The 6,625-nt window shown below is 46.8% G+C and overlaps 14 non-coding genes across 14 annotated transcripts; all 14 read left to right on the top strand.

The window, feature by feature from the left end:
• Positions 1 to 177: 177 nt before the first annotated feature.
• LOC124853350 lies at positions 178 to 289 on the top strand. Its single transcript, XR_007033693.1, has one exon. It is a non-coding gene; the product is annotated as a U5 spliceosomal RNA (small nuclear RNA).
• Positions 290 to 470: 181 nt separating this feature from the next.
• Positions 471 to 660, top strand: LOC124854216. The gene has a single exon (XR_007034462.1). It is a non-coding gene; the product is annotated as a U2 spliceosomal RNA (small nuclear RNA).
• A 496-nt stretch (positions 661 to 1,156) lies between these two features.
• On the top strand, positions 1,157 to 1,270 carry LOC124853505. The gene has a single exon (XR_007033847.1). It is a non-coding gene; the product is annotated as a U5 spliceosomal RNA (small nuclear RNA).
• A 178-nt stretch (positions 1,271 to 1,448) lies between these two features.
• LOC124854407 lies at positions 1,449 to 1,636 on the top strand. Its single transcript, XR_007034651.1, has one exon. It is a non-coding gene; the product is annotated as a U2 spliceosomal RNA (small nuclear RNA).
• Positions 1,637 to 2,130: 494 nt separating this feature from the next.
• LOC124853278 lies at positions 2,131 to 2,243 on the top strand. The gene has a single exon (XR_007033621.1). It is a non-coding gene; the product is annotated as a U5 spliceosomal RNA (small nuclear RNA).
• Positions 2,244 to 2,420: 177 nt separating this feature from the next.
• On the top strand, positions 2,421 to 2,611 carry LOC124854410. Its single transcript, XR_007034654.1, has one exon. It is a non-coding gene; the product is annotated as a U2 spliceosomal RNA (small nuclear RNA).
• Positions 2,612 to 3,107: 496 nt separating this feature from the next.
• Positions 3,108 to 3,220, top strand: LOC124853185. Its single transcript, XR_007033528.1, has one exon. It is a non-coding gene; the product is annotated as a U5 spliceosomal RNA (small nuclear RNA).
• Positions 3,221 to 3,397: 177 nt separating this feature from the next.
• LOC124854159 lies at positions 3,398 to 3,589 on the top strand. Its single transcript, XR_007034407.1, has one exon. It is a non-coding gene; the product is annotated as a U2 spliceosomal RNA (small nuclear RNA).
• A 498-nt stretch (positions 3,590 to 4,087) lies between these two features.
• On the top strand, positions 4,088 to 4,198 carry LOC124853887. Its single transcript, XR_007034214.1, has one exon. It is a non-coding gene; the product is annotated as a U5 spliceosomal RNA (small nuclear RNA).
• A 177-nt stretch (positions 4,199 to 4,375) lies between these two features.
• On the top strand, positions 4,376 to 4,566 carry LOC124854106. The gene has a single exon (XR_007034355.1). It is a non-coding gene; the product is annotated as a U2 spliceosomal RNA (small nuclear RNA).
• A 495-nt stretch (positions 4,567 to 5,061) lies between these two features.
• Positions 5,062 to 5,173, top strand: LOC124853288. The gene has a single exon (XR_007033631.1). It is a non-coding gene; the product is annotated as a U5 spliceosomal RNA (small nuclear RNA).
• Positions 5,174 to 5,349: 176 nt separating this feature from the next.
• On the top strand, positions 5,350 to 5,540 carry LOC124854399. Its single transcript, XR_007034643.1, has one exon. It is a non-coding gene; the product is annotated as a U2 spliceosomal RNA (small nuclear RNA).
• A 497-nt stretch (positions 5,541 to 6,037) lies between these two features.
• LOC124853432 lies at positions 6,038 to 6,149 on the top strand. The gene has a single exon (XR_007033775.1). It is a non-coding gene; the product is annotated as a U5 spliceosomal RNA (small nuclear RNA).
• Positions 6,150 to 6,329: 180 nt separating this feature from the next.
• LOC124854202 lies at positions 6,330 to 6,521 on the top strand. Its single transcript, XR_007034448.1, has one exon. It is a non-coding gene; the product is annotated as a U2 spliceosomal RNA (small nuclear RNA).
• The last annotated feature ends 104 nt before the right edge of the window (positions 6,522 to 6,625 follow it).

Raw genomic sequence — 6,625 nt, 5'->3', positions numbered from 1 at the left:
CAATCACAGTAGTCAGGGCAGGAGGTAATAAAGACGTGTATAATTTTGGTTGGCAGATGGGGCGGGTTAGAATGTTGCATACTGGGATCTGACATGCGGAAAGCAAGAGAGGCCTACCGTGAAGGTGGTGACTGTGACCGAGAGGCTCCTCTGCTGCTCTCCAACAGAGGGCCATGCTGACTCTGGTTTCTCTTCATACTTACAAGTCTTTCGCCTTTTACTAAAGACTTCCGTGGAGAGGAACAAACATGAGTTGAATATATTTTTGGCAGGCTTTGCTGTATGGCTGAGCCTTATGAAAGTGTGAAAAGTCAAAGAGCTGTCTAGGTCAGAAATCAAGCGCCACAAAGGAGAGCTTGGGCGGAGGTGATAAGCAGCAGCCATTGTTATGCACACCTACGAGACGGGGTACCACAACAAGTGAGATTTGTGCCAGAGCTTGGCGTGGACATCCAACACTTGGGGCTTATGGCGCTTCTCGGCCTTTTGGCTAAGATCAAGTGTAGTATCTGTTCTTATCAGTTTAATATCTGATATGTCCTCTATATGAGGACTACATATTAAGCAGATTTTGGCATGAGGGCAGAAATTTGGAGCTTGCTCCTTTCTCTCCATGCATCGACCTAGCATTGCAGTGCCGCTGGGAACGGTGCACTCTGTTCTTACCTTGTAGAAAACCAAACACTCAAACAATTGTCGCGTATCAAAGTGAATTCTACACTGGCTCAATGAAACTGAGGTAACGGCCTGGCACACACAAGTGTGTGAAACCGCTCTGATGGCTCACTGCTTAGTGGCGTGACCATGCCGGGGTCACAATGAGCTTGAACTGGATTCCAAATTGAGTTAGAAGCGTTTGTCAAGAATGGAAACTTGCTTTCACTCAAGACCTTCTGGGAGACTTGGTGAGAAACCAGAGTCAGCATTTTGGAGCGAATATAAGTGGTTCAGGGATGTATTGCTTAGGCAGGCTTAAAAGCCAATCACAGTAGTCAGGGCAGGAGGTAATAAAGCGTGTATAATTTTGGTTGGCAGATGGGGGCGGGTTGGGAATGTTGCATACTGGGATCTGACATGCGGAAAGCAAGAGAGGCCTACCGTGAAGGTGGTGACTGTGACCGAGGGCTCCTCTGCTGCTCTCAACAGAGGGCCATGCTGACTCTGGTTTCTCTTCATAACGCTTAGAGTCTTTCGCCTTTTACTAAAGACTTCCGTGGAGAGGAACAAACATGAGTTGAATATATTTTTGGCAGGCTTTGCTGTATGGCTGAGCCTTATGAAGTGTGAAAAGTCAAAGAGCTGTCTAGGTCAGAAATCAAAACGGCACAAAGGAGAGCTTGGGCGGAGGTGATAAGCAGCAGCCATTGTTATGCACACCTACGACGGGGTACCACAACAAGTGAGATTTGTGCCAAGAGCTTGGCGTGGACATCCAACACTTGGGGCTTATCGCTTCTCGCCTTTTGGCTAAGATCAAGTGTAGTATCTGTTCTTATCAGTTTAATATCTGATATGTCCTCTATATGAGGACTACATATTAAGCAGATTTTGGCATGAGGGCAGAAATTTGGAGCTTGCTCCTTTCTCTCCACGCATCGACCTAGCATTGCAGTGCCGCTGGGGCAGTGCACTCTGTTCTTACCTTGTAGAAAACCAAACACTCAAACAATTGTCGCGTATCAAGTGAATTCTACACTGGCTCAATGAAAGTGAGGTACTGACCTGGCACACACAAGTGTGTGAAACCGCTCTGATGGCTCACTGCTTTGTGGCGTGACCATGCAGGGTCACAATGAGCTTGAACTGGATTCCAAATTGAGTTAGAAGCGTTTGTCAAGAATGGAAACTTGCTTTCACTCAAGACCTTCTGGGAGACTTGGTGAGAAACCAGAGTCAGCATTTTGGAAGCGAATGTAAGTGGTTCAGGGATGTATTGCTTAGGCAGGCTAAAGCCAATCACAGTAGTCAGGGCAGGAGGTAATAAAGACGTGTATAATTTTGGTTGGCAGATGGGGCGGGTTGGGAATGTTGCATACTGGGATCTGACATGCGGAAAGCAAAGAGAGGCCTACCGTGAAGTGGTGACTGTGACCGAGAGGCTCCTCTGCTGCTCTCAACAGAGGGCCATGCTGACTCTGGTTTCTCTTCATACCGTACAAGTCTTTCGCCTTTTACTAAAGACTTCCGTGGAAAGGAACAAACATGAGTTGAATATATTTTTGGCAGGCTTTGCTGTATGGCTGAGCCTTATGAAATTGTGAAAAGTCAAAGAGCTGTCTAGGTCAGAAATCAAGCGCCACAAAGGAGAGCTTGGGCGGAGGTGATAAGCAGCAGCCATTGTTATGCACACCTACAGGCGGGTACCACAACAAGTGAGATTTGTGCCAAGAGCTTGGCGTGGACATCAACACTTGGGGCTTATCGCTTCTCGGCCTTTTGGCTAAGATCAAGTGTAGTATCTGTTCTTATCAGTTTAATATCTGATATGTCCTCTATATGAGGACTACATATTAAGCAGATTTTTGGCATGAGGGCAGAAATTTGGAGCTTGCTCCTTTCTCTCCACGCATCGACCTAGCATTGCAGTGCCGCTGGGAGCGGTGCACTCTGTTCTTACCTTGTGAAAACCAAACACTCAAACAATTGTCGCGTATCAAAGTGAATTCTACACTGGCTCAATGAAACTGAGGTAATGTGACCTGGCACACACAAGTGTGTGAAACCGCTCTGATGGCTCACTGCTTAGTGACGTGACCATGCAGGGTCACAATGAGCTTGAACTGGATTCCAAATTGAGTTAGAAGCGTTTGTCAAGAATGGAAACTTGCTTTCCTCAAGACCTTCTGGGAGACTTGGTGAGAAACCAGAGTCAGCATTTTGGAGCGAATGTAAGTGGTTCAGGGATGTATTGCTTAGGCAGGCTTAAAGCCAATCACAGTAGTCAGGGCAGGAGGTATAAAGACGTGTATAATTTTGGTTGGCAGATGGGGCGGGTTGGGAATGTTGCATACTGGGATCTGACATGCGGAAAGCAAAGAGAGGCCTACCGTGAAGGTGGTGACTGTGACCGAGGAGGCTCCTCTGCTGCTCTCCAACAGAGGCCATGCTGACTCTGGTTTCTCTTCATAACGCACAAGTCTTTCGCCTTTTACTAAAGACTTCCGTGGAGAGGAACAAACATGAGTTGAATATATTTTTGGCAGGCTTTGCTGTATGGCTGAGCCTTATAAGTGTGAAAAGTCAAAGAGCTGTCTAGGTCAGAAATCAAAGCGACAAAAGGAGAGCTTGAGCGGAGGTGATAAGCAGCAGCCATTGTTATGCACACCTACAGGCAGGGTACCACAACAAGTGAGATTTGTGCCAAGAGCTTGGCGTGGACATCCAACACTTGGGGCTTATCGCTTCTCGGCCTTTTGGCTAAGATCAAGTGTAGTATCTGTTCTTATCAGTTTAATATCTGATATGTCCTCTATATGAGGACTACATATTAAGCAGATTTTTGGCATGAGGGCAGAAATTTGGAGCTTGCTCCTTTCTCTCCACGCATCGACCTAGCATTGCAGTGCCGCTGGGAGCAGTTGCACTCTGTTCTTACCTTGTAGAAAACCAAACACTCAAACAATTGTCGCGTATCAAAAGTGAATTCTACACTGGCTCAATGAAAGTGAGGTAACGGCCTGGCACACACAAGTGTGAGACCGCTCTGATGGCTCACTGCTTTGTGGCGTGACCATGCGCAGGTCACAATGAGCTTGAACTGGATTCCAAATTGAGTTAGAAGCGTTTGTCAAGAATGGAAACTTGCTTTCACTCAAGACCTTCTGGGAGACTTGGTGAGAAACCAGAGTCAGCATTTTGGAGCGAATGTAAGTGGTTCAGGGATGTATTGCTTAGGCAGGCTTAAAAGCCAATCACAGTAGTCAGGGCAGGAGGTAATAAAGACGTGTATAATTTTGGTTGGCAGATGGGGGCGGGTTGGGAATGTTGCATACTGGGATCTGACATGCGGAAAGCAAAGAGAGCCTACCGTGAAGGTGGTGACTGTGACCGAGAGGCTCCTCTGCTGCTCTCCAACAGAGGGCCATGCTGACTCTGGTTTCTCTTCATACGCACAAGTCTTTGGCTTTTACTAAAGACTTCCGTGGAAGGAACAAACATGAGTTGAATATATTTTGTGGCAGGCTTTGCTGTATGGCTGAGCCTTATGAAATTGTGAAAAGTCAAAGGGCTGTCTAGGTCAGAAATCAAACGCCACAAAGGAGGCTTGGGCGGAGGTGATAAGCAGCAGCCATTGTTATGCACACCTACGACGGGGTACCACAACAAGTGAGATTTGTGCCAAGAGCTTGGCGTGGACATCCAACACTTGGGGCTTATCGCTTCTCGGCCTTTTGGCTAAGATCAAGTGTAGTATCTGTTCTTATCAGTTTAATATCTGATATGTCCTCTATATGAGGACTACATATTAAGCAGATTTTGGCATGAGGGGCAGAAATTTGGAGCTTGCTCCTTTCTCTCCACGCATCGACCTAGCATTGCAGTGCCGCTGGGAACAGTGCACTCTGTTCTTACCTTGTGAAAACCAAACACTCAAACAATTGTCGCGTATCAAAAGTGAATTCTACACTGGCTCAATGAAAGTGAGGTAACGGCCTGGCACACACAAGTGTGTGAAACCGCTCTGATGGCTCACTGCTTAGTGGCGTGACCATGCGGGGTCACAATGAGCTTGAACTGGATTCCAAATTGAGTTAGAGCGTTTGTCAAAATGAAACTTGCTTTCACTCAAGACCTTCTGGGAGACTTGGTGAGAAACCAGAGTCAGCATTTTGGAGCGAATGTAAGTGGTTCAGGGATGTATTGCTTAGGCAGGCTTAAAGCCAATCACAGTAGTCAGGGCAGGAGGTAATAAAAGACGTGTATAATTTTGGTTGGCAGATGGGGCGGGTTGGGAATGTTGCATACTGGGATCTGACATGCGGAAAGCAAAGAGAGGCCTACCGTGAAGGTGGTGACTGTGACCGAGAGGCTCCTCTGCTGCTCTCAACAGAGGGGCCATGCTGACTCTGGTTTCTCTTCATAACGCACAAGTCTTTCGCCTTTTACTAAAGACTTCCGTGGAGAGGAACAAACATGAGTTGAATATATTTTGGCAGGCTTTGCTGTATGGCTGAGCCTTATGAAATGTGAAAAGTCAAAGAGCTGTCTAGGTCAGAAATCAAGCGCCACAAAGGAGAGCTTGGGCGGAGGTGATAAGCAGCAGCCATTGTTATGCACACCTACGAGGGGTACCACAACAAGTGAGATTTGTGCCAAGAGCTTGGCGTGGACATCCAACACTTGGGGCTTATCGCTTCTCGGCCTTTTGGCTAAGATCAAGTGTAGTATCTGTTCTTATCAGTTTAATATCTGATATGTCCTCTATATGAGGACTACATATTAAGCAGATTTTTGGCATGAGGGCAGAAATTTGGAGCTTGCTCCTTTCTCTCCACGCATCGACCTAGCATTGCAGTGCCGCTGGGAGCGGTGCACTCTGTTCTTACCTTGTAGAAAACCAAACACTCAAACAATTGTCGCGTATCAAAAGTGAATTCTACACTGGCTCAATGAAAGTGAGGTAACGGCCTGGCACACACAAGTGTGTGAAACCGCTCTGATGGCTCACTGCTTTGTGCCGTGACCATGCAGAGGTCACAATGAGCTTGAACTGGATTCCAAATTGAGTTAGAAGCGTTTGTCAAGAATGGAAACTTGCTTTCACTCAAGACCTTCTGGGAGACTTGGTGAGAAACCAGAGTCAGCATTTTGGAGCGAATGTAAGTGGTTCAGGGATGTATTGCTTAGGCAGGCTTAAGGCCAATCACAGTAGTCAGGGCAGGAGGTAATAAAGACGTGTATAATTTTGGTTGGCAGATGGGGGCGGGTTGGAATGTTGCATACTGGGATCTGACATGCGGAAAGCAAAGAGGCCTACCGTGAAGGTGGTGACTGTGACCGAGAGGCTCCTCTGCTGCTCTCCAACAGAGGGCCATGCTGACTCTGGTTTCTCTTCATAACGCACAAGTCTTTCGCCTTTTACTAAAGACTTCCGTGGAGAAGAACAAACATGAGTTGAATATATTTTGGCAGGCTTTGCTGTATGGCTGAGCCTTATGAAATTGTGAAAAGTCAAAGAGCTGTCTAGGTCAGAAATCAAGCGCCACAAAGGAGGCTTGGGCGGAGGTGATAAGCAGCAGCCATTGTTATGCACACCTACGACAGGGTACCACAACAAGTGAGATTTGTGCCAAGAGCTTATGGCGTGGACATCCAACACTTGGGGCATAACGGCTACTCGGCCTTTTGGCTAAGATCAAGTGTAGTATCTGTTCTTATCAGTTTAATATCTGATATGTCCTCTATATGAGGACTACATATTAAGCAGATTTTTGGCATGAGGGGCAGAAATTTGGAGCTTGCTCCTTTCTCTCCACGCATCGACCTAGCATTGCAGTGCCGCTGGGAACGGTGCACTCTGTTCTTACCTTGTAGAAAACCAAACACTCAAACAATTGTCGCGTATCAAAGTGAATTCTACACTGGCTCAATGAAAGTGAGGTAACGACCAGCACACACAAGTGTG

This window comes from Hippoglossus stenolepis, chromosome 10 (genome assembly GCF_022539355.2).
Source record: "Hippoglossus stenolepis isolate QCI-W04-F060 chromosome 10, HSTE1.2, whole genome shotgun sequence".
In the NCBI taxonomy this organism is placed as follows: Eukaryota; Metazoa; Chordata; class Actinopteri; order Pleuronectiformes; family Pleuronectidae; genus Hippoglossus; species Hippoglossus stenolepis.
Note: the sequence above shows the minus strand (reverse complement) of the source record. Positions and strands in the feature narration are given on the sequence as shown.